Here is a 22,296-nt window from a genome sequence, read left to right on the forward strand (position 1 = left end):
CAATTACAGGTATGTTCCTGGTAGCCTTTGGCTGGAGGGTATTGACAGATACCTTGGTATTTGGGTTAGGAGGAGGGCAAGGAGCAAGAGTCTGCTGCTTTTCTTCAAAGTTTTTGTCATACTATTTGATTCTTTAAAAACTATATACACAGTATTACTTTGATATAAACTAAATGCCCACCTTAAAAAAGAACTAAGGCCAAATATTGCATTTACTACCGATCCTTTGGCAATGATATTAAAGTTAACATAACATATTCACATCAGGTTGGTTATTTTAGAACAGCTAACACATACTATATTAACTTGATAAAGAGTAATTTATCATTTGAAAATGCTTGGAATTCAGTGGCTAGTGTCCAAGAATGAGCTTAAATTAAAAGCAGTCAAGTGGGCTGGACATGATCTTCAAACAGAGATGGAATAATTACCACCTGGTAATGGCCCAATATCAAATAATTCATCTGGAGCACAGAGCTCTAGAGACAGCAGAGGTCAACAAATGTTTGATGATTAAGATGATGATGAAATCTAATAAACAATCCACACATTCTTAAAAAAAAAATCATCATACTATTCTCCTAAAAACATAATTTAAAAAATTCATTAATATCATCAAATACTTGGACAGGGTTCCTATTTCAATTGTCTCATAAAAGTCACAAATGCTTTTCTTTTTTTTGTTAAACAATTTTAAAACATTAAGCTCCAAATAGATTCCACATAGGCAACTAACTCTGTTAATGATTTTCATATGAATTAAAACAATTGAAAACGTCATTTACAAAAATGCCAACAAGGGGCCGCCCCGTGGCCGAGTGGTTAAGTTCACATGCTCCGCTTTGGTGGCCCAGGGTTTCACTGGTTCAGATCCTGGGTGCGGACATGGCACTGCTCATTAGGCCATGCTGAGGCAGCATCCCACATGCCACAACTAGAAGGACCCACAAGTAAAATGTACAACTATGTACTGGGGGGATTTGGGGAGAAAAAGCAATTAAAAATAAAATGAAATTTTTAAAAAATGCCAACAAAAATAGTGATGGAGCACCATTTGAAACTCATCTTTCTTTTTTTTTTCATTTTTATGTGTTGATGAGAATTAGAAGTCAATGAGTTGACTCAGAGTAAATCACCAGATTTGAAAATCTGTAGCAGACGTATTTGCAGAGATAGACTCATTTTTTTGTGTTTAAGTAAATTCTTGAATCTTTACCATTCAATTACACTAATCATTGATTTCGAGATGTTTTCTCATACCTGGGAGTTGAGTATTGAAAGTTCTTATTGTCAAGTCCTATAGTCATTATATAAAGAAAATAGTTTGTTCAGAGTGTCAGTAACTGTATTATAATTGAAAGGTGATTAAGAGTATCCATTATCTGGTTAGCAAAAACCCCTTTTTTAACAGCATTAATGGCCTCTGAAATTAATGTGTTTGAATTACAGCTTTGTAACATTTCTCTGTTGAGTCATTGTGTTTGTAAAGATTATGACTCGTTACACAGTCATGGGCCTATGACATGAACCCAGTGAAATAAATTTTCATGTGAATTGAATACTAGACAGTTTTCTTCTCTGCTGAAAGTTTCAAAGGCAGATTTTCAAATGAGAGTGTACCAGACGCACTGCTACAGTGTGCTTTATGGTATCCCCGCACTCAGAATGCGCTTCCTTACCTTCCTCACCCCTTGACTCCTACCAGGGCAAGATTAGAGATTTGAGATATAGTTCTGGTAAAGAGAAAGAAAAAAAAACATTTAAGAGGAAATAACTGAAAGAAGAAAGTGAATTTTTTAAAAAGGAGATAAAGAAAGAGTGTAATAAGTTTTGATGCTATGTATTCCTCAAAGTTCACCTCCTTTCCCCTGGACAGTCATAACAAAATCCAGTGGAACATAACTGTGCGGTTCTAGATCTCACCTCCACAGAATAGCCCTTCTACCCATACTCTACGGCATCTCTTAGAGACTTATTCCCGGATGTGTCATACAAGGACTCTTCTCTTTGAAAGTTGAATTGTCATCAGAAGTCTTATTCCTCACCTTGCAAGAATAAATTTGCAAAAAACAAATTCTTCCGCATGAACTACACCCTCGACATCATGAAAACTCTTTTTTGAAGTGGGGAAAGGATGCTGAAGGATTCCCAATTTGCTGCTTTTCAGAAATAATTGAACTTACAACTCAAGTTGGCTGAGACCACCACACGACCCACCCCTCCCCGCCAGTGCCCATCATTACTAGGGGAATGACATTGTACACACTGAATCCTCAAGTGTCTTTGTTGCTGAGAAATGAAATTCAATATAAATGGAAAGTATTAAGGTCCTTGGAACCACAAGTTTCTCCCTTCTTAGACCATTGTTATCTTGACACACTTGATCTTACATTATCAACTGCTGTCTTAAATTATTTACATCCACTACCATGCTAACCATTTGCAGTATCATTAAAAAAAAATTATCAATCTTTGTTTTTTGCTTCTCTTCCCCTCCTCACTGCTTTCATCACCAGGGTCAAGGCACCCTAGGATCTTGGTGAACAGAAATGGGTGGGAGGAACAGCCAGCATAGCTGGTCCTAGGCAGCTTTTTTATTATGAAATGATCACTGGCGTCTCCTTTCTGGCCCTGTTTCCGGCCTGCTTCTCCCTTTCAGCACATCTTCCGTGTTGTTCTTCTGTTGTTGCCTTGAATCACCTGCCAAAAATCACTTGGATAAACCCCTTTGCACCAGAGTCTTGGCAGGTCTGTGAGTTTCCTAACCAGCATTACTTGAATTTTGTAAGAATGAATCTGTAATGGTAAAATGGAAGCTTCTATGGGCTACCTTTCCAGGTACCTCTAAGCCTATGTGTTATGTCTGCACAGTGAAGTGATATCATGGGGAACATTTTTCCCCCTGTTATTTTGAGCACTGTCAGAAATGCATGACTTTTTACTGGTTCATTTCTTAATTCAGAATTGGCTATAAAATTTTAAGGGAACTTTATTTGATTTAAAAATTTTATTTTTAACTCCTTGTGATAAAAACAAGAACAAGAATAAACTTCTATTTTCACAAAGGACTCAATCATTGTGAGGACACAGACGATCCAAGATTCTGCCATGTTTTAAAGATGCTGTTACAGCTACTAGTAGACCCAGATACCAGCTCCAATGTAATCCCAGGTTCCCAGATTGAATTAAATCTGCTTTGGGTTATTGAGGTCACATACTGCATAAATGCCCTCTCCGTGTCATTTCTCTGTATATAGTGAGTGTGCTTCAGTGATCTTTATAATATACATTTATTTTTGGAGCTCATTAAACAGGTTAGCAAATTTAAAATAGGTCTAGCCAGTAGACAGAAACTAAAGCTGAAGTTAGAAATACTCTCTGTGGTATTATCTAACATAAGATGAGGGTAGTTTTCAACTTTTGGCTGCTACCTCCAAAGAAACTAAGAGAGCTATTTGAAAATCAAGTCTTAAAATCGCATCTTTACTATATACACATAATTATTGCTTAAAAATATTACTTTTGTTTAAAAAGCAAAAATCCATACAGAAAGTGAATGCAATAAGCTGTTTTGTCCAGGTAGAGGTGGGAGTAAGAGAATTCTAGTTTAAACAGTGCAGTCCAGTTTGTCTTCCCCACCGCTCCTCTTATACTCTCTTTTGCTACGAACACATGGTTGCAATACCTCCTTAATCTCAAACTGGTTTGTATTTTCCTAAAGGCTAAGATCCTTCCTGGGAAATAAACTAGGTGCTTAGGGATTAATGATTTAATTGCATTTCAGTAAAGGTGCCATATGAATTCATTTGATTACACAGGACAGTACAGTAAATCAACTCCTCTGTATGGGAAGTGGTTTCCCTGTACTTTGAAGGAGTTAATCCTTAATTGTCTCATTTACCTCCTAAGAGGGATGGATGGTACTAGGAGAAATATGCCAGTACGTTCAATACTAGAAGATTTCTCTTATTTCAAATGTACAAGAGAAATAACGTATTCATCCATGGGAAGAACTGACTCCTTTGGGCACTTTTAAAAACGACACTTCATTCATTAAAGCTTTAAAATTTTACTGATAGCTTAGAATAGTAAAAAGGAGCAGTTTACAAAGAATTGATAATTACCAATTCAATAACTGGAAGCGCAAAGAGCCTTCGGACTTTACTTTGTAGGATAAGCTATAAAATTTTAAATATACATTTTTAACATATTCAAAATATTCCCATTAAGAAATTCTAGATTTTTTAAAAGTACCAGACTCTCAAATATTTTGTTGTACTTCATTTGCTCTCATTTCAGCAACAAGCTCTAAACTTCATACCTGGAAAACAATCTCAACATTCTTAAGAACTCAGCGAGTGGAACACTTCAAAGTTAGATAGCAGGAACCATGCTGGGAATTAAAAAAAAAAAAACAAGAAAATTATCTTTCGTATGGTTTTTGAGAGGAAGAGGTGACCCATGCGAGGGCTATTTATGAGTATATAGGGATGTTTTGAGGATTTTTACAGGAGTTGAAATCTTTATCCTTGTCCAAAGGAAAAAATAGCAGTGTGTTTGCATGACCTTGAAGACTGATATTTTGAGCCATTACTTAATCCAGCAGCTGTGGCAAAGGCCTTTTGTTTGATACAAAACAAACAAAGAAGCAGAATATAATAAGGCAAGTGAATTCTTGAGAAAATTGGCTGTGTGGACACAGCTTCAACTTCCATACAATGTTAACTGTTTAAATGTGATAGTGGTGCTATCCTTCCTGGAGTTTACTGCAGATTTAGGCCAATAATAAATATTGCAATCCATCTGGGGACAAAGATCACCCACGAGCCATGAGTAGCACAAACAGCAAAACAAGATCATCAAGGATAATCCACTCGAGAGAAGCCAGGGGTTTATCAACAAATCTCTGCTGAATAAACGTGAGGACAACTGACCTGTACATCTACATATTACAGAGCAAGGAGCCCTGAAGTGAGATGTTTACCCACCAGTCCACATATATTGTGGGTTCGTTATGTGCTAAGCACTGTCCTAATCCTGTTGGTGGTTTAAAAGAAATAATTCTTGTCCTTGTGGATCTTAAAAATCTAGTAGGAGTGACTAAACAAGGCATTGATAAGGATCAAAGGAAACTGTAAATTTACATCAAAAGAGAAAATTAGCCATATATTAAATAGAGTTTTAAAAGAACAAATGCTATAGATTAAACAAGCAAAGCAAAGGGAAGAAACAACAAATAGCATAAGAAGACAAGTGGAGTGGTGGATGTTAAATATTAATAACTTTAGACACCCTCAAATGCAACTTCAAACCTGTGGCAAACTCCCCAACTTGTAGAAAGAACAGCCGAGCCACAGATGAACCCAGAGTGCAGCAGTCAGGAGAAAGCCACAGCGAAACCATCCCCAGGGATACAGCCGCAGCAACGAGGCTGTTATTTCACTCGTCATCGAGCTATACCAAGCACATCCTGTTTCCGTGGGGACAAGAACTGTGAAGCAGCCAACATCTTAAGCTCAAAAAAAAAAAACTCTGCTAGCTTATATACCAATTTATTTTTAACAATGACATTTTTCTGCTCAATCCTGCAAACTCTCAGACTGTTATATCATTGAATTCGATGGGCCCAGAAAAAACCTGGTGGATGTGAGTTTGAATGAAAATGTAAGCATTGTTTTGTTTTGTTTTGTTTTGTTTTTTCTGACCTACAATGTGTAAGGCACTGAAAGAAACAGTTGTGCTTACATTTGCTTCTTCTCTAGGGGATCCCTGGATTTCTAACACTACTCTACGTTAATTGCCAATATGACTGTTCTTCCTTATGTTTATTCTCAAATGGTTTTCTGGGATATAGAAATAGTAAACCAAGGGAAGTATACCATGTCCAGTAACTGCTTCTAGCCCCTTTCAGCTGAATTTTGAGATTCAAAGCACTTGGCTCTCTCAGAAGACTTCAGTAAAGTGCTGTTTTTGTGCTGTGGCTGATTGCATCTGCTACATAAAATACAGTTTCCTTTGAGGTTTTTAACACTACATCCTTTGGAGAGCCTCAATACCAAGATAAAATAGAGCTTATAGCACTTTGTAAGTTCAGACTCAAGGGAATTCCCACAAGTAAAAAGTTCGTTTTCAATATTTTAGAAATAGCCAACAGCAACCACCTCAAACAACTGTACACCACGCCAAAAATATAATATCAGTGGTATCTATATACACCTACATATTTACACATTCTAAAATGTGTTCCATGTGCTGTAGAGAAATAAAATCCATCCATTTTGGTGAGGACTAATAACTTCAATTTTAAACCCTAAATTGAGCAGATAACATACAATTATGTTCATTCATTACAAATGTTTGCTAAGTATCTACTGTGTGCCAGCAGCTTAGCAGTTCTGATGCTATGTAATCTGCCTTTATTATATACTTTTGTTTGGAGTTTATCTTAGTGTGACAGGGAAAAGAGCAGTTCCCAACCTGTTGCGGCATGTAAAGTTTATCTGACATTTCACAACTAAGTTAACACCAAATTCTTTCAGGTCTGATTGTTTTGTTTATCTTGACTGCTAGAATAAAATAATTGGTGAGTTATGCTTGAAACAAAAATCGCTCTATTTCCAAATATTTACTAAGACTATTCTCCACCGTTGTCAAGCACAGTATCTGTTTTACACGATACATATCAAAAAAGTGTGTTTTCAAACTGATTATATTTCACAAAAGTACTATAATCACTAAGAAATTGTAGATGTTTTTAGTATCAGTTTTCCCCATAAAGAATTAGTTCTTTTGACTGGTTAAGGATCCATTTTCATGATGTCAGATCACTGGATGGAATTTTGAGTTCTTGGAACTTCAAAAGCCTCATTATGTGATTTATGTGATATAATATTCAAATCTAATTTGAAAAGAAATGCTTCCTTAGAGTCCATTTCCTGAGCGGGTCTTTGTAAATAGATGCGAGTTTGGAAACTTCCTCTCGCCCATGCCACCTCTTTTTGTCGTTCCTGAATGAGTTCTCTTACGATAATTAGAGGTGAATTAAATATTGAAATCAAGTTAGCTTAAACTTATAAGGAAATGTACACTTCCAGGACTGGCAATGATCCCTTAGGCCCCTCTCTTCCCACCTCCTCATTTTATGAATGAGGACACTGAGGGAAGAGCCAGCTGGGGCGGATGAGTTTTACTCCAGAGCTGCATTCGCTGCCTATTAGTTCCCTGTCCCACTTCTGGTACCTGACTCAGGAGAAAGGGAAAGATTCATTCTTTTAAATAGAAAAGCTATAAGATGTAAACTTCACACACTCACTTGAATTGGAATTAGAACTGTTAAATTATTCACAACTGTTAAGTAGTATTTCTTTCCAAAACTTGGTCAGTAATTTGTAATCGCAGTTTGTTTGGAGTAAACATTGGTATACATAATTTAAGAATCTTAATTTAAAATAGCCTACTTATTCCCCTCCCCTTTGAGAAAATCCAAATATTTTAGGGTACTTATACTCATATACAATATGATCATTACAAATAAAACCAGGAAGATAAGAAATCATACAGCGAAAAAGAGAAAAAAATTACTAGAAAAGAGAGAAGATTGTTCTTAAGCATTGAACTTAAACTTGAGCTTCCTGGCCAGCAGGGCAACGGCAGGATGAAATCTTTTGTTACCATTTTTAGATGAAAGACAGAATAAAACATTCTGGTACTGAATCCTATATGATTTTGACATACAGATCTTTATGTAAAGAACACTAAAATAATGAAGGTCTCCAAAAGAGAATTCGAAAAAGAATCAAAATTTCTTCATGGTTCTTCGATTGAATCCAGTGAAAGCATTTGAACATTAACTTGTATTCCTGGAAAAGAATTTTCTTTAGGACAACAGAGTATTCGCTTAGATAGCGTATTGCTAATAATCTCAACTGAAACAGGAATAGAGGTTAAAGCAATTGAAGAAACGGGGATTAGCTTATCCCTGAACTTAACATTGAACGTTAAACAAGGAGGCCATTAATTAGACTGATGTGGCTGTAATAATGCCATGGTGGCCTTGGTAAGCAAACCAAAATCTAGGGCTATAAATGCCTCAGGGTCACAAAATCAAAACGCTAAGGATGACCAATCACAAGCAGCCAGCTAGGCTTTAAGCTGTAGCCAATCAAGTAATTTCCTTTCTTTGCTTCTGCACTTTCTCCATATGTGTCTTTCCCCTGGCTCCTGTAGGGGGAGCGCTCCTAACCGCTTTGGGTTAGGTGCTGCCCAGTTTTAATTGATTTTTGCTCAAATAAACTCTTAAAATTTTTAATATACCTCAGTTTATCTTTTAACATCTCTTACAGTCTTATTCAAATATTATATTAACTATGGTTTGGGCTAGAATAGATGCCAGTTTATTTACTGATGTATTATAAACTGCAGGGTGAACTGTATCTACACTTACTTGGATTTCCTGGGATGTGGAAAAAGCTGATACTCTTCTCAGGATACTCTCCCAAGGATAGCTTCATTCCAGCCAAAGGCCCAATGAAAGTGGATAAGAAAGTAGGGAGACATGGAGTGGGAGTGGCTTCCATGGGTTTTCATCAGAGTGGTCTCAGGATAACAGGATTTTCCTTCTTTCCTTCTTCCTTCCTGAAGGAAGGAATCTAGATGGGCCTTGACGTTCTAAGAAAATCTCAGCACGGCCATCTGGGAGGTCTTCAGCCAAAGGGACACTAGAGGAATCCCTGATCTCCCAGGAACAGACCTGCCTTAGTATCCCTGCCACACCCAGTCATTGGCTCAAGCCCACTGGGAAGGCATGGCCCTAGCACAAATAAGGTAGTGGGTTCCGGAGCTTAGCAGCTGGGGCCATTAGTTACACTTTCAGCAGTCAGAGATCTAAGAAACATATTCTCATGGCCACCACAGCAATGTACATATAATGGTCTTAATTTACCTTGAGTAGTGTTAATCATACTACTTTCCAATTTTCTTTATCTATTTAATATATAATAATAGAAATCACTGTTTGAGTGTGCACCATGTGGCAGACACTGTTAAAATCTTTAAATGCATTATGTCATTTCACACTCACAAACACCCTGCTATTATTCCCATTTTACAGAGGATTACTTAATAAGTTTCTTGCTCAGACAAGCTATGATGGACTATTATGTCATCTTGGTTAAACCTAAAGCTATATTTTCCAGAGTCCACTCACCTTATGGTCCCCCTACCTATAGAGTTAGCCAAAAGAACTTGCAAGAGGTTTGAAAATTAGTGCTGCAGCAGACATTACTCTCTGAAAGTTGTTTTGCAGCCAGATGAGGTGACGGACAGATGAAGTGGTCATCAGTGACATCGAGCGTGTCTTGGTTCTCCTCTGCTCTGCTGGTACATCTTCTTCTGGTCTGCTGGCCCTGATGATCAATAGTGGCCTCATGCAGACCCCCAGACGCTTGGCTATGGCCTCCTGGAGTTGGTCTCCATAGAAAGAACAACTCTCCATAAAGCTTTCCATGGGATCTTCTTTTATGGTTCTAATTGAGCAATTGGGTGTACTTGCCTTCTCAGACTGGCTGCTTGCTAACTTCTCTGATCTTCTAGACTCTCCCTTCCAGATCTTCACTTTCCTAGCTCTTCCCACAATTGCAAAGTCTAATTCCTATAATAGAGCCCTTTTCCCAGAACACATAGGGATTCTCCTCCCCTGCCTGAATTCTGACTGATAGAGTAACAGTGCAATAAGCATCTGTTGAATGAATGGGCAGTGTATTGCCTAGCCTAGGGATTGAGATCTATGAGGTGGGCCTTCAGATTCTGATATCTCATGCTTTGGATTAAAGCAAGCACAATCCATTTGTTTCAAATGCCAAATATGCAAGAAGAAAACTGACCAGAAGTCATCAAGATTAAAGTACCTTACTTGTTTTCCCATACAAGAGTTCATCCTACCATTTCACAATATGTGATGTGTGGGGTCAAAATTTTGCCAAAAAAAATTAAATAAATATAAATACCTACAAATGTACCTGGTTGAAACCCCAGATTTTTGTATCCTAGAAAGTAAAGGAATGCATTTAAGTCAAGGAAATTTTAAGAGCAGGTATGATCAGTCAAGCTCCTAATATTAAATAATTTTTAATGTGTCTAAAATTGCCTGTGAAATATATCTTCAAGGTGCTGAATGGAGTTCTTTAACATCACTATGTCAATATATAAAAGTGAGTGTTGAAGAATATCTTTCAAAAATAGTACCTTTGCCATAATTCATATCCAACTTTTTATCTGAGACTAATTTTATAAGACATTTGTCTCATATGTTTTTGAACAATATAGAATCAAAATGAAAAATATTACCAATGGTGCTGTCATACCAACCTGGGGGGAAAAACATAGAGCCATAATAGTCACACAGTTCTTTTCTGTGCTTGTTCTATTTACCTGTTGTCTCAGCCCCAAATCTATCCTTCTATAGGCCTCTGCAAGGTACAGCTTTGCCAGCTGATCTCCTATTGGGTTCTGCCAATAGGGGTCACTAGAGGGAGTACACAAGCGGGGCAGGAAGGGCAGAAAATATCTCCTTCCTCTTGTTTTTTCTCTCAGCAATACCTGGCATCAATAATTTACCCCAAAAGTGATTACTTATTCCCACTCCTTTTGGCACTGCCAGAACAGGTCTCATTATATATGCCTTAGAGGAACCAGAACCAACCAGGTGGGACCCTGATTAGAGGTCAGAGCCTCAGCTCTATGAAACTCCCGTCTAAGCTGCTGCTCAAGTAACTTCCATCTTTTCCCTTTTGTCCCCACAGACCTTTGGGTCAGTCCTTGCTTGCTCTTATTAGCTCTGAGTTTACCCCAATGTTCCCTTTTTGCCCTGAAGGCCTCCAACAGCTCTGTCACCATTCCCTATATTAAATCCTCCGTGTGGAAACAACGTGAATTCTGTTTTCCTGACTGGGCCCTGTCTGATATACTCACTGTTATATGGCTTCTAGCAAATAGAAAGGGGCTTATATCTCCTTCCCTGCCTCCTTCTTCTCCTCAACTATTTATGAGTGTTTCTAGGGTTTCAAATGCCAAATATGCAAGAAGAAAACTGACCAGAAGTCATCAAGATTAAAGTACCTTACTTGTTTTCCCATACAAGAGTTCATCCTACCGTTTCACAATATGTGATGTGTGGGGTCAAAATTTTGCCAAAAAAAATTAAATAAATATAAATACCTACAAATGTACCTGGTTGAAACCCCAGATTTTTGTATCCTAGAAAGTAAAGGAATGCATTTAAGTCAAGGAAATTTTAAGAGCAGGTATGATCAGTCAAGCTCAAGCTCAAGTCAAGGGTATGTCTTAAATGTCCTCAAGAAACATCCTATCAGCTACTATGGCACATCTGCAATTTTCTTCTGCTTCCCAGTTCCTTGGGATTTCTGCTACCAAGGCCTTGAAAGCTGTGAAACTTAGGTCCTGCTGATGGGCATCAAAGATGAGATTGCCCTTAAAGGCCCAAATATGGACCTACTACTCAATTTGCTGCTCAATCTGCTGCGCCTGCTCCTTGCTTCAGAAATATCCATCATAGTATAACCTCCACTCTCCAGGGCTGCTTTCTTTGACATACTGTACATATTATTTTTGTGTTGGACTCTCAGTATCTCATAAACATGTAAGAAACAGCTTTCACTTTTGCAGTCTGTTCTTTTATAGGTCCTACCCTATGGTAGAGGTCTGAGTCATAGGGCTGAGCTGAAGGGCAATCTGTGTCACTGATAGAGTGAAGTACTCAGAGTTACCCACATTCCCACAGAGGGGAAGAGGTCCCACACCCACGCCTGCCCTACTTCAACCATGTTATCATCAATTTTATCTGTTTTATTTTCATTTCCTCTGAAGATTTCTTTAGAACAAAGGAGTCTTCTGCTACAAAAAGATTTTCAAAACTACTAGCATAGAACCTTCAGATGTGCCCAAACTTATCTAAATCCAAAGATAAAAATACCTAAGTTTCAAGCTAAGACCACTACTGCAAACATAAAAAAATATTTACATGGCCCATGATTCTTAGGATTCAATATAAAAATTTCCCCCAAGTTTTATAACATTTAAAAAGAATAAATTTCCCTCTTATCTGTTAAAGAATATTGCTGTGTGTACATGACCTCCCAGGAAACTCAAGGTCTACATTCCTTGAAATTGTATTTGTGGGTCCAAAGAACTTATTAGAGAACATGTGGTAGCTACACTTAGTGCTTTGGAGGCTCCAGAGTACAAGAACTCCCATCAATTAAAAAGATCATAAATCAGAATGCCTGGATTTCACTAGATAAAGAAGAGAAAATTAAGAAATGTTTTGAGCTTCAAAGATTTCTAATAAGACATTGCACTTTGCATTAACATGCGTTAGTTTCAAGGAGTAAATGAAAATTGCATATGAAAGGGATTTGAAAGCTACAAAGTACTAACAAAAGTGAGGTGCAGGTAGTTGAAGTGCTTTTCTCAAGAAAAGTGAATACCTGGGAAAATATTTGAAAAGGTAAAAAAGAAAAGAAAGGGAAATGAAGATATAGAAATTTAAAAGAAATCAGAACTCTTTATCAGTGCAAGCCATATAAAAACAGAATTTTTTAAAATTGACTTACTGCTGGGGCTGGCCCAGTGGCTGAGTGGTTAAGTTCACGTGCTGGGCTTCAGCGGCCCAGGGTTCACAGATTCAGATCCCAAGCACAGACCTAGCACTGCTCATCAAGCCATACTGTGGCGGCATCCTACATAAAATAGAGCAAGATTGGCAACAGATGTTAGCTCAGGGCCAATCCTCCTCAGACACACACACACACAAATATATATATATATATATATATATAGACTTACTTCTGTCAAAGTGATAAATTCACTGCCTATTAGTGTTTTTCAGATAAAGAAAGCAAAATATTATTCTTCAAACATTGAGCCATTTACTTATGATATTTGTAATAATTTCTGTGTAGTTCCATAGATTTTTCACATATTTTTTTCCCAAAGGAAAATGGTTCTTAATAGACATTTCTATAGAAATTTTTTTTTTTTGTCTGAGGAAGATTCACAGCCACAGCATGGCTGCTGATGAGTGGTGTAGGATCACACCCGGGAACCGAACCTGGGCTGCCGAAGTGGAGCATGCTGAACTCAACTACCAGGCCACAGGGCTGGCCCCACCACAGAGTTGTTTGATGTGTTCTATCCTCATGGATTTCAAAATGGATTGCTCTAATGTAGATTTTTCTCTAATATGTTGTCCAACTTAATCTCATAGTTAGCTTGATGGTTTTCACATGTGTATTTAGTTAGGATAAATATTCTTTATTGCCTATGATGTGTCTTTTAATTGGTAACACCTGACTCACATTTAGTTTTCTTATTTGTGATCCATTTAATCCAGTAGGAATAAATGAGACTGCTAATAGCTTTAGTGACTACTCCTTGACCCTTGTAAATATGTATCATTCATGGACTCATTTGCATTAACTCAACGTTTATCGTTTATACTTTGACACAATCTGTACCGTAATGGCACCACAAAGACATGGTGAGTATTTCTGATCTCTGGGTTGATCAGACAATAATTTCCAACGACTTTATAATACTTTATAATATATATATACACCACATCTTCTTTATCCAATCATCAGCTGATGGGCCTTGGGTTGCTTCTACATGTTGGCTTTTGTGAATACTGCTGCAATTAACATAGGGGTGCACAAGTGTCTTTTAATTGCTGATTTCCAGTTCTTCAGATAAATACCCAGTAGTATAATAGCTGGGTCACATGGTATTTCAATTTTTAATTTTTTGAGAAATCTCTATACTGTTTTCCATGGTGGCTTCACCAGTTTGTATTCCCACCAGCAGCATATGAGGGTTCGCTTTTCTCCACATCCTCTCCAACATTTGTTATTTTTTTGTCATGGTAATTATAGCCATTCTAACAGGCGTAAGGTGCTATCTCATTGTTGTTTTGATTTGCATTTCCCTGATGATTAGTGATGTTGAACATCTTTTCCTGTGCCTATTGGCCATTCGTATATCTTCTTTGGAAAAATGTCTGTTCATATCCTCTGCCCATTTTTTGATTGGGTTGTTTGTTCTTTTGTTGTTGAGTTGCATGAAGAACCCTGGGATTTTAACCAAGCACATGAACACCCAGAATAAAGATTTCATTTCTCAGCCTTCCTTGAAGCTAGATATAGCCATTCAATTAAATTCTAGTCCATAGGGTATGGGTAAAAGTAATAGGCAACTTCTAGATCTGGCCTCTAAAAGAGTACACTGCGCTGTCTTCTTCCTTTCTTACCAGCTGGAATGTGGATGTGATGGTGAGATCTGGAGCAGCCGTATTTGGCCATGAGCTATAGACTACATGTTAATAAAGATGGAAAGTGCTTTATCCAGTTCTGAACTACTCTTACATGAACTAAGAGAGGAGTAACCTATTTTATTTAGGTGACTGTTATTTTGACTTTTGTTACATCCAAACAAGTACCCTAACTCATAAAACCCAAATACATAAAAATTCCATACTAGGCTATTGAATAGAGTGGTAACTCTGGCTCAACTACTTATTATCAATATGAATTTGAACAAATTACTTAAAGTCTCATATCTTCAGTTTCCTTTCCCTTCTATAAAATGTGTGTTGCTGTGAGGATTAACAGTTAATTCGTGTAAGTACTCACCTCTGTGCTTGACACAAAGTAGGCCTTCAAAAATATTAGCTAGGGGGCCAGCCTGGTGGCATAGTGGTTAAGGTCATGCACTCTGTTTCAGCAGCCCAGGGTTCACGGGTTCAGATGCCTGACACAGACCTATACATTGCTCGTCAAGCCATGCTATGTTGGCATCCCACACACAAAATAGAGGAAGATCCACTGACAAATTTTCTAGGTTAAATTTTTCTATGGTATAGAACTTTGTAATCTTTATTACTTTCTGGCTTTTAGTTGGATTGGATTCTAGAATTGACTTTTAAGTAAAAGCCTTAACTTTATCCATAGGGACATCTTGTTTCATTTACATGAAAAGGTAGATGGACCTTCTATTGAGGCCCATTCCTGGAGGCTCTCTAATTTTCACTCAAGTTTGTCAACCTATTTCCACCTTGAAGTCTATGGACCTTGAACAGACATCTAGAATATATCCATGCTGGTAACATTTTAAAGATCATTTCCTTTAAACCATGCTACCAAAACATTCTCAATAGCTTTACTACAAGAAGTAATAATCACTAATCTTGAGCATGACTTCTTTGAGCATAGGATATAGAGTTCCCTAATTACACTGGATCAGTTTTTCTGAAAGTGTCGTTCAGTAAACTAAAGGTGTTGCACAAAAGATGGTTTCCTGATCAAACAAATCTATGAAATCCTAAGTCGAACAGTGTTAAACAGGTTTCTTGTTTTCAGGACTCCTGTGAAAGCTTTAATATAATAATATATGTCATAAATCTTTAGGTGAGAGTACTGATTGAAATATTTTCCAAACTTACCTGATCAAGTAGCTCTTGTTTTTGTAAAGCATTGTATAGAACTAACATGAAACCCTAGTTTGGAAATGCTAATTTTATGGTTGGCTTAAGCAGGGCCAGTGGGGAGATGAATGGGTTTTCTGTTGGCACAACCATCCTGTCAGATTAAACCGTTAGTCAAGTGGTTTCTTGGATCTATACTTTGCTTCTTAAATCCCTTTAGACAGTATGCATTAACATAAGGAACATTCCTAGAGCCTATTCTCCGGACCAATTATGACTTTCTCTTTCTCCATTGAACCTTGCCACCAAGGTTCCTTTAGGCCTAATAGCCAAGAACCTTAATTTTTTCAAGGTTTCAATATGCTGTCTTGGCTATAAAGCAAATCCACTTGCTCTGAATTCACCATGATCCTAATGTGGCTTGTGGATGACCTGCTTGGTAATATTATTGACTGAACTCATTTTTTCTCAGGAGCTATTATGAGTAATAAGATTACTTTCAATGCTCAAAAATGCCACAAGTTACCTGTAAACTGGAATTCAAAATGCATGGCTGGACTCCTAGAAATCATAACCAAATAAACTATAAATTTCATTAACTGTCAGAAGAAGTTTGAATAACGACATTGTTGACTATATTATTGATACAATATGCAACAAGGCATGTGAGGGAGTGGATGGACTACTTGAATACTTGGAGTTGCTATTGTTTTGTATTGTTTAATAGGAAGATTACAGTCATGTAGAGGCCTGTACCCAAGACACACCTTGCTCAGTGAAAGATTTTTATCAATAACACAGAGATGAAAGCTGTCGTTAAAGTATTATCTGGGCAAACTTTTGGCTACGGATGCAAGAATCCATTTTAATAGCCCGGCTCCACTCACTCCTTAAGCTAATAACACTCTGGTCCCAAGGGAAGGTGATGTAGGAACTACAGTGAGCTAGGCCTACGCATCTGACAGTGGTACTAAGCTTGAGTTCCAGCTCTACCATTTACAAGGTGTGTGAACTTTGGCAAGTTATTTAAACTCGTAAACCTCTAAGTACTCTCATCTATAAAATTAGGCTAATAATAGAATCTAATTGATAGAGTTAGTGTGAGGATTAAGAGAGATAGTTTATGTGCTGAGCTTGCATATGGGTGGTTAATAAATATGACCCTAGTATCAATAAATATGAGTAGTAGTTGATAAATACGACCGCCCACACATGCACGCATGCATGCACTCCTGCAAAAATGAAAGACCTCTACCTTGTTGATGTAGTGGCATGTTCTTTTTATAATTTGTGGCTACCCAATGATGTACTTGGCCACAGGCTCTTGCTTATTATTCTTAGTCACGCTAGATGTAGTATGTAAAGCAGTTTGGAGTCTTAGCCTTGAAGATGGTAGGACAGCAGTTCACACATCTGAAGTAAATGCTGGCTGTGTATCTTGGATCTTGCTGAAGGTTGTGGAGAGTATGGGTGAAGTTTGAGGTAAGAACTCAGTCTGTTGAAAGAAGGAAACAATGTATTAAAAAGGGGCTGAGGAGGGGTGTCAAAAGCTGCCGGCTGAGAGGAAGTATTTCCAACATTTCAGGAGCAGCAGGTAGAGCCCAGACTCCAGCAGTGGTTGGTGGAGGGGGGCTGCAGAGTGGAGAGGGGACAGAGTCCGGAGAACTAGGAGAGAAAGACTCAGAAAATTACCGCTGCGCCCACCACTTAAGACACTGCCCTTCCTCTCATTCCCCTTTTCACATTGACTTGACCCTTGAAGGGTCTGATGCAGCAGCTAGTAAATGAGAGAAGAGGGAAGCAAGCGAGAGAAAAAAGTCTAGCCCTCTGAGCCTCCCCACCACCCCAAGGAAGGCCTCCAGACCTGAAGCAGGCTTGTGGGAAAGGGGGTGGTAATTGAGGACAGTGCATTTTATATTAAATGAACAGTACTGGAATTAGTCTGTTATGCTAGCTCAGATTGGACATTTTTTATTACATAAATTAAATTGTTCTTCTCATTAACACAGATCAGAAAATTTAGGGGAATTGCCCTATCTTTCATTCAGGAGCAGGAGTAAGTCTAAAAACACAGTTTGGAAGGGACAATGAAAGAAAGACCAGAGTTCTTTATGTTTAATAATTCTCTATTGAATTCAGCTGATTTAATACAATATTTACACATCTGATGATTGTATAAATGTTTTGCTTTTTATTTGAAAATGCACTCTGCACTTGATGAAGATAATCTAATGAATTAAATTGGTGTCCTTTTCTTTTTATTATTGCTTTAGCAAAAATTGTCCCCACCCAGGGCATGAAGACAAGGGACTGATTCCAGTGCTATTTTACTTTCTTGCTTTTCTGGAGATGAATGAAAAACAAAAATAACTTCCTTTTTCAGTGTCCTAGTAACTGTAACGAAAAAGCCAAGCATTCACGGCTGAATGAACGCATGAGCAGTAGTTCCTTTACAAGAGAAAGAAAATTCAGTCAGGCATGACTGCCACGGTCTCCTTACTATGCTTACAGAATGTCCTGGGCAGACACCATGTATTCTGATTGCTAAACCAGACTGAAGCTGAAGCAGTGCGGGTATGAGAGTTTCCACAGGAAAAAGTACAAAACCATTACACAGGATGCCACAGAAGCCATGTGGAGTGAAGGAAATGCAAGCTCGAGAGTCAGGTCTTTGAAGGTCTGAGCACCTGCTGTTCAGCATAACCGAGACGGTATGTCATATTTCACACATAGAAACTGATCAAATGGCAGATGGATATCTTTTCTAAAGAAACTGACAACACAACCTTTTCAGACAGAGAAACAGGATATATGGATCTTTGTTTTCTAAACTAAGAACAGCAGACACGGATGGCATAGAAGTTACCAGTAACCAATGTACAAACTGTACATGAAGTCAATGATGAATGAACTTTAAAATCATGTGTCCATTTCTGGCACTCTTAGATATGAAGAGAATAATTTAGCATCTTCGCTTTCAAGTCTACCAAAACTTTTCATGAAGTGCTAGGACATTCTTATCCTCTGTTCCCCTTCCTTCAATCTATTTTTAATTACCTTGTTTGGGAGAAATTATTGAATTTGTTTATGTAACACAAAAGAGGAACCTCACAATTAAAAAATTAAATCTTCCCTAACATTATAATACTATTGTAGAGACTGGAAGGATGAATTGCCTTGATTGTCCATTTTATTTCCCTAAACACAGAGAGGTATGGAATTACAAATACCAAATAATTTTTATCAATCCCTAAAAAAGCTGGTGGGTTAGTCATATCTATTATTTGAAAGTCATAATCTACAAATGCACATATGCCCTGAAATTTCTATAGATTAGACTATGTACTTCTTTTTGATAGGTAGAATAGAAGAGTCATTAAAAGGATGGCCCCTGGAATCATACATATGTGCTACCAAATAATACATTTACAGTTTAACCTCTCTGCATCTCAGTTTATTCAGCTGATACAGGGGCATAATAATAATACCTTCCATCAAGAATTGTTTTGAAGACTAGATAAGATAGGGAAATAATTATGTTCTCCCCTGCTTCAATCCCTTCAATGACTTCCCATCCCCAAACCCAGACATGACCTATAAGGCTCCACATAATGTACCCGCCTGTCCTTCCAAATTCATCTTGTTCTACTTTATTCACTATCTGACTGAAAGACCTTCTTTCAGTTCCTCACAAGTTCCTGGTTTTTGCTGCCTCTGAGGTTTTACAAATGCTCTTCTTTGCCTGGAACATATCTCTGTCCTCCCACAAGCACACACAGCACACAGAGCTCACTCCCACCCAACCTTTACTTCTCAGTTTAAACATCACTTGTTTAAAGAGAACTCTTCTGATTTACCAGTCAAAACCCATTCTTACCCTTTATTATTCTCATGCATAGAATCTTGTTCATTCCTAATACCAGAAGCATTGGGGTACTGTAGGGGTGCTAGCTGGCATGCCCCCTTTAAAACCACATGTCCTTGAGGCTCCTTGTCAGGGCTATGTGCCAGCACTCATGGTGATAATAGTCCTGGGCTTGGCCAACACAGCTGCTTTCTCATGGGAGAGTTAGCACAGAGACCCTCATGGTCTGAGGGAACACGGAGGCCCTCTGGGGTGGGGGATGCCTCTGATCCTTTGAATGCAGGTCATACAGGACAGTCCCCCTTGGCAAGCATGCAGGCTTTGTTCTTCTGCCTACTTAAGCAAGCTTCTCTCAGGGAGCGATAGTGGATGCACATCACCTGTTCAGCCAGCCGCCACTGGACCTTCCCTGTAAGTAACTCCCCAGTAAAGCCATATGTTTTGTTCACTGTCTCCAGGTTGTTGGTCTCTTGGCAACCTAGCCCACTTTGCTCACTCAGCTGGGCGTGTGGCGGAACAGGTACCTTGTTTGAAATGCATGAAAAGATAGACAGAAATCAGGCAGATGAGGAACCAAATGTTACTTTTATTACTTTTAAACAACACGTCAGGCTCTGGAAGTTATGGATAAATTCAAACCTCCCATAGGCCTTACAGCTTGGAAGAGCAAGACAGAATTCTGGCTCCCTGTGAGAAAGAGGAGATGAAGGAGCAAGGCTCCTAAGGCTAGTTCCTCCTTCCAAATACACAGAATAAATCACTTACTACACCTCACAGGGCAGAATGTGTGGACAGAGGGGCATGGGGGCAAAGAGAGGCCAGGAGGGTTAGCAACTCCTCTGCATGAAGGAAAGGTCGGGAGCAGGGGAAAAGCATTTCCTCCATTCTCAATTAAAATGTATTAATTTGAATCATATGCAGTGACCATTTTTGAGGTTAAATATAGGCAAATAGCAAATTCATATGGTTTAAACATAATCATACATATGTATGTCATATACACATGTAAATATACAAATGTATATGTATGAAAGCATAGATATACTATGTAGTATATCTTATATATTTATCTCTGTATATGTATATTATACATATAGTATATTCTTACTATATGTTATATATATATCTCTATATGTGTGTATAATAACATAGACGCCTGCCATATATATATATATATATATATATGTAATTATTTGGGTAATATTTGCCTCTGTTATCATACTGTAAGCTCCAAAAAGATAGTGAAGTATGTCTACTTTGTTTATCTCTGCATCTCTGTGACTCATCACATCTGACAATACCTACAAAAATTAATTGAATGAATAATAGCTGCAAAGTGTTTAACAGGTTATTTGACTTATTTTAAGAGCTCCGTAGATGTTAGCTATGATGATCATGCTGCTGCTGCTTCTGCTGATAAAACATTTTTAATATGTTTGGTATCAACTTTTGATCTGGACTGTATATTCTAAGATTTCCATTTCAGAAATCTACCAGCTTGCCTCAAGGGTCACACTTACAGCTTGTCTTTTCACTGATCATAATTTCAGGCAACATCCCACAGTTCAATCTCCACAGCTCCTACGTTATAACCTCACAGAGAAACAGGGTGAGTAGATGCAATAGCAAACTAGAGAGTGTACATCCGGTCCAAAAAGCGCAGCCAGTTTTCCAATCTGTGAAGACCTGCTTTGTGGGACTGCGAGTTCAGTGTTACCAGACATTGTGATTTTTCAAGAGAAACTTAAAATTCATATTGTAATGTAAAATCTTCTAAATCTGGGAAACTAATTAAAAATTGCTGAGGTCTATGTGGTCTGAAAGATACTTGGACTTCGTGCTGCCCCGGGGCAGCTAGTTTGTGACCTCTGCTTCTATGCAATTGTCTTGTGGTATGAGGTGTTATCAATCCTCTTCTTGTTTTTCATTTATCTCTTACTCTGATATTATTCTGTGCTTTCAAACAAGTTTTTCAACAATTTCATTTCATTGCTTTATAAGGGATCTATTTATAGCTGTTGCTTTTGTATCTCTATCTCTCTATCTTTTGTTTCTCTAAATCCCTTCCCCTTTCTTTTTTAGATGTTAGAAGAGCTTTCGAGGTTAATTATCTATTATAAAGGTAGCATTTTGAGCAAAAAGGAAAAAAGTGGAGCTATACAGTATTTTCAAGCTACAGCACACAGAAATAGAATTTTGTGATGTGTTTAGTAAACTCAATTTCAGAAAGATATGAGAAAACTTGACATATTACAATGGTTTTACATTCAGTTGATGTATTTCATCTGCAAATCCATTGGGCAATAGTTAGGCTTTCTGGATTTCTCTTAATGATTTTTCCTTAAGGAACTTTTTTGCTTAGAAAAATAAAATTAGATTTTTATGTTAGCAGTGGCAGAAACTATTGGCTGTCAACAACTCTAAAATGCAATATATTTTCAGATACATGAATATTTCCCATACCATGAGAAAAAATATATCACTGTCACCTAAACTATGACATAACACTATTCACTGAGAATTTTTATTATGTATATACATGAAAATGCTCTTTGAGAATTATTTAGACATAGATTTTTATCAAATATCATATGCTCTGTTTCCTTGCTTTTCTGCAGAAACCTAGTATAATCCTGTTAAGACATTTCAAATGACAATTAAATTCAACGTGTAGCATTGTCAATACAAGTAACTTAAATGAAGTGGTGACAACACAAACATCTGTGATCAAGTTTATTTATTTAAAAGAACTTTTTTTGAGGAAGATTAGCCCTGAGTTAACTACTGCCAATCCTCCTCCTTTTGCTGAGGAAGACTGGCCCTGAGCTAACAGCCGTGCCCATCTTCCTCTACTTTTATATGTGGGACACCTACCACAGCATGGTTTTTGCCAAGTGGTGCCATGTCCACATCCCCGATCTGAACCAGTGAACCCCAG

At 37.8% G+C, this 22,296-nt stretch overlaps 2 long non-coding RNA genes across 3 annotated transcripts in view; one reads left to right on the top strand and one right to left on the bottom strand.

Moving 5' to 3' along the window:
* Positions 1-21,167, top strand: part of LOC138923486 (uncharacterized) — a 37,581-nt gene extending 16,414 nt beyond the window's left edge. Inside the window, exon 2 of the long non-coding RNA XR_011437149.1 lies at positions 17,767-21,167. This is a non-coding gene — a long non-coding RNA (uncharacterized lncRNA). The remainder of the gene's footprint in view (positions 1-17,766) is intronic.
* Positions 670-19,503, bottom strand: LOC111772931 (uncharacterized). 2 transcript variants are annotated; one of them, XR_011437148.1, is made up of 5 exons: positions 19,371-19,503; positions 16,749-16,988; positions 12,630-12,755; positions 4,322-4,393; positions 670-1,733 (listed from the first exon to the last, which is right to left on the bottom strand). It is a non-coding gene; the product is annotated as an uncharacterized lncRNA (long non-coding RNA). The 2 variants fall into 2 exon arrangements; XR_002807089.2 differs by lacking the exon at positions 670-1,733 and having other exon boundaries at positions 4,267-4,393.
* Positions 21,168-22,296: the final 1,129 nt, after the last annotated feature.

Source organism: Equus caballus, chromosome 3, assembly GCF_041296265.1.
Source record: "Equus caballus isolate H_3958 breed thoroughbred chromosome 3, TB-T2T, whole genome shotgun sequence".
NCBI lineage: Eukaryota > Metazoa > Chordata > Mammalia > Perissodactyla > Equidae > Equus > Equus caballus.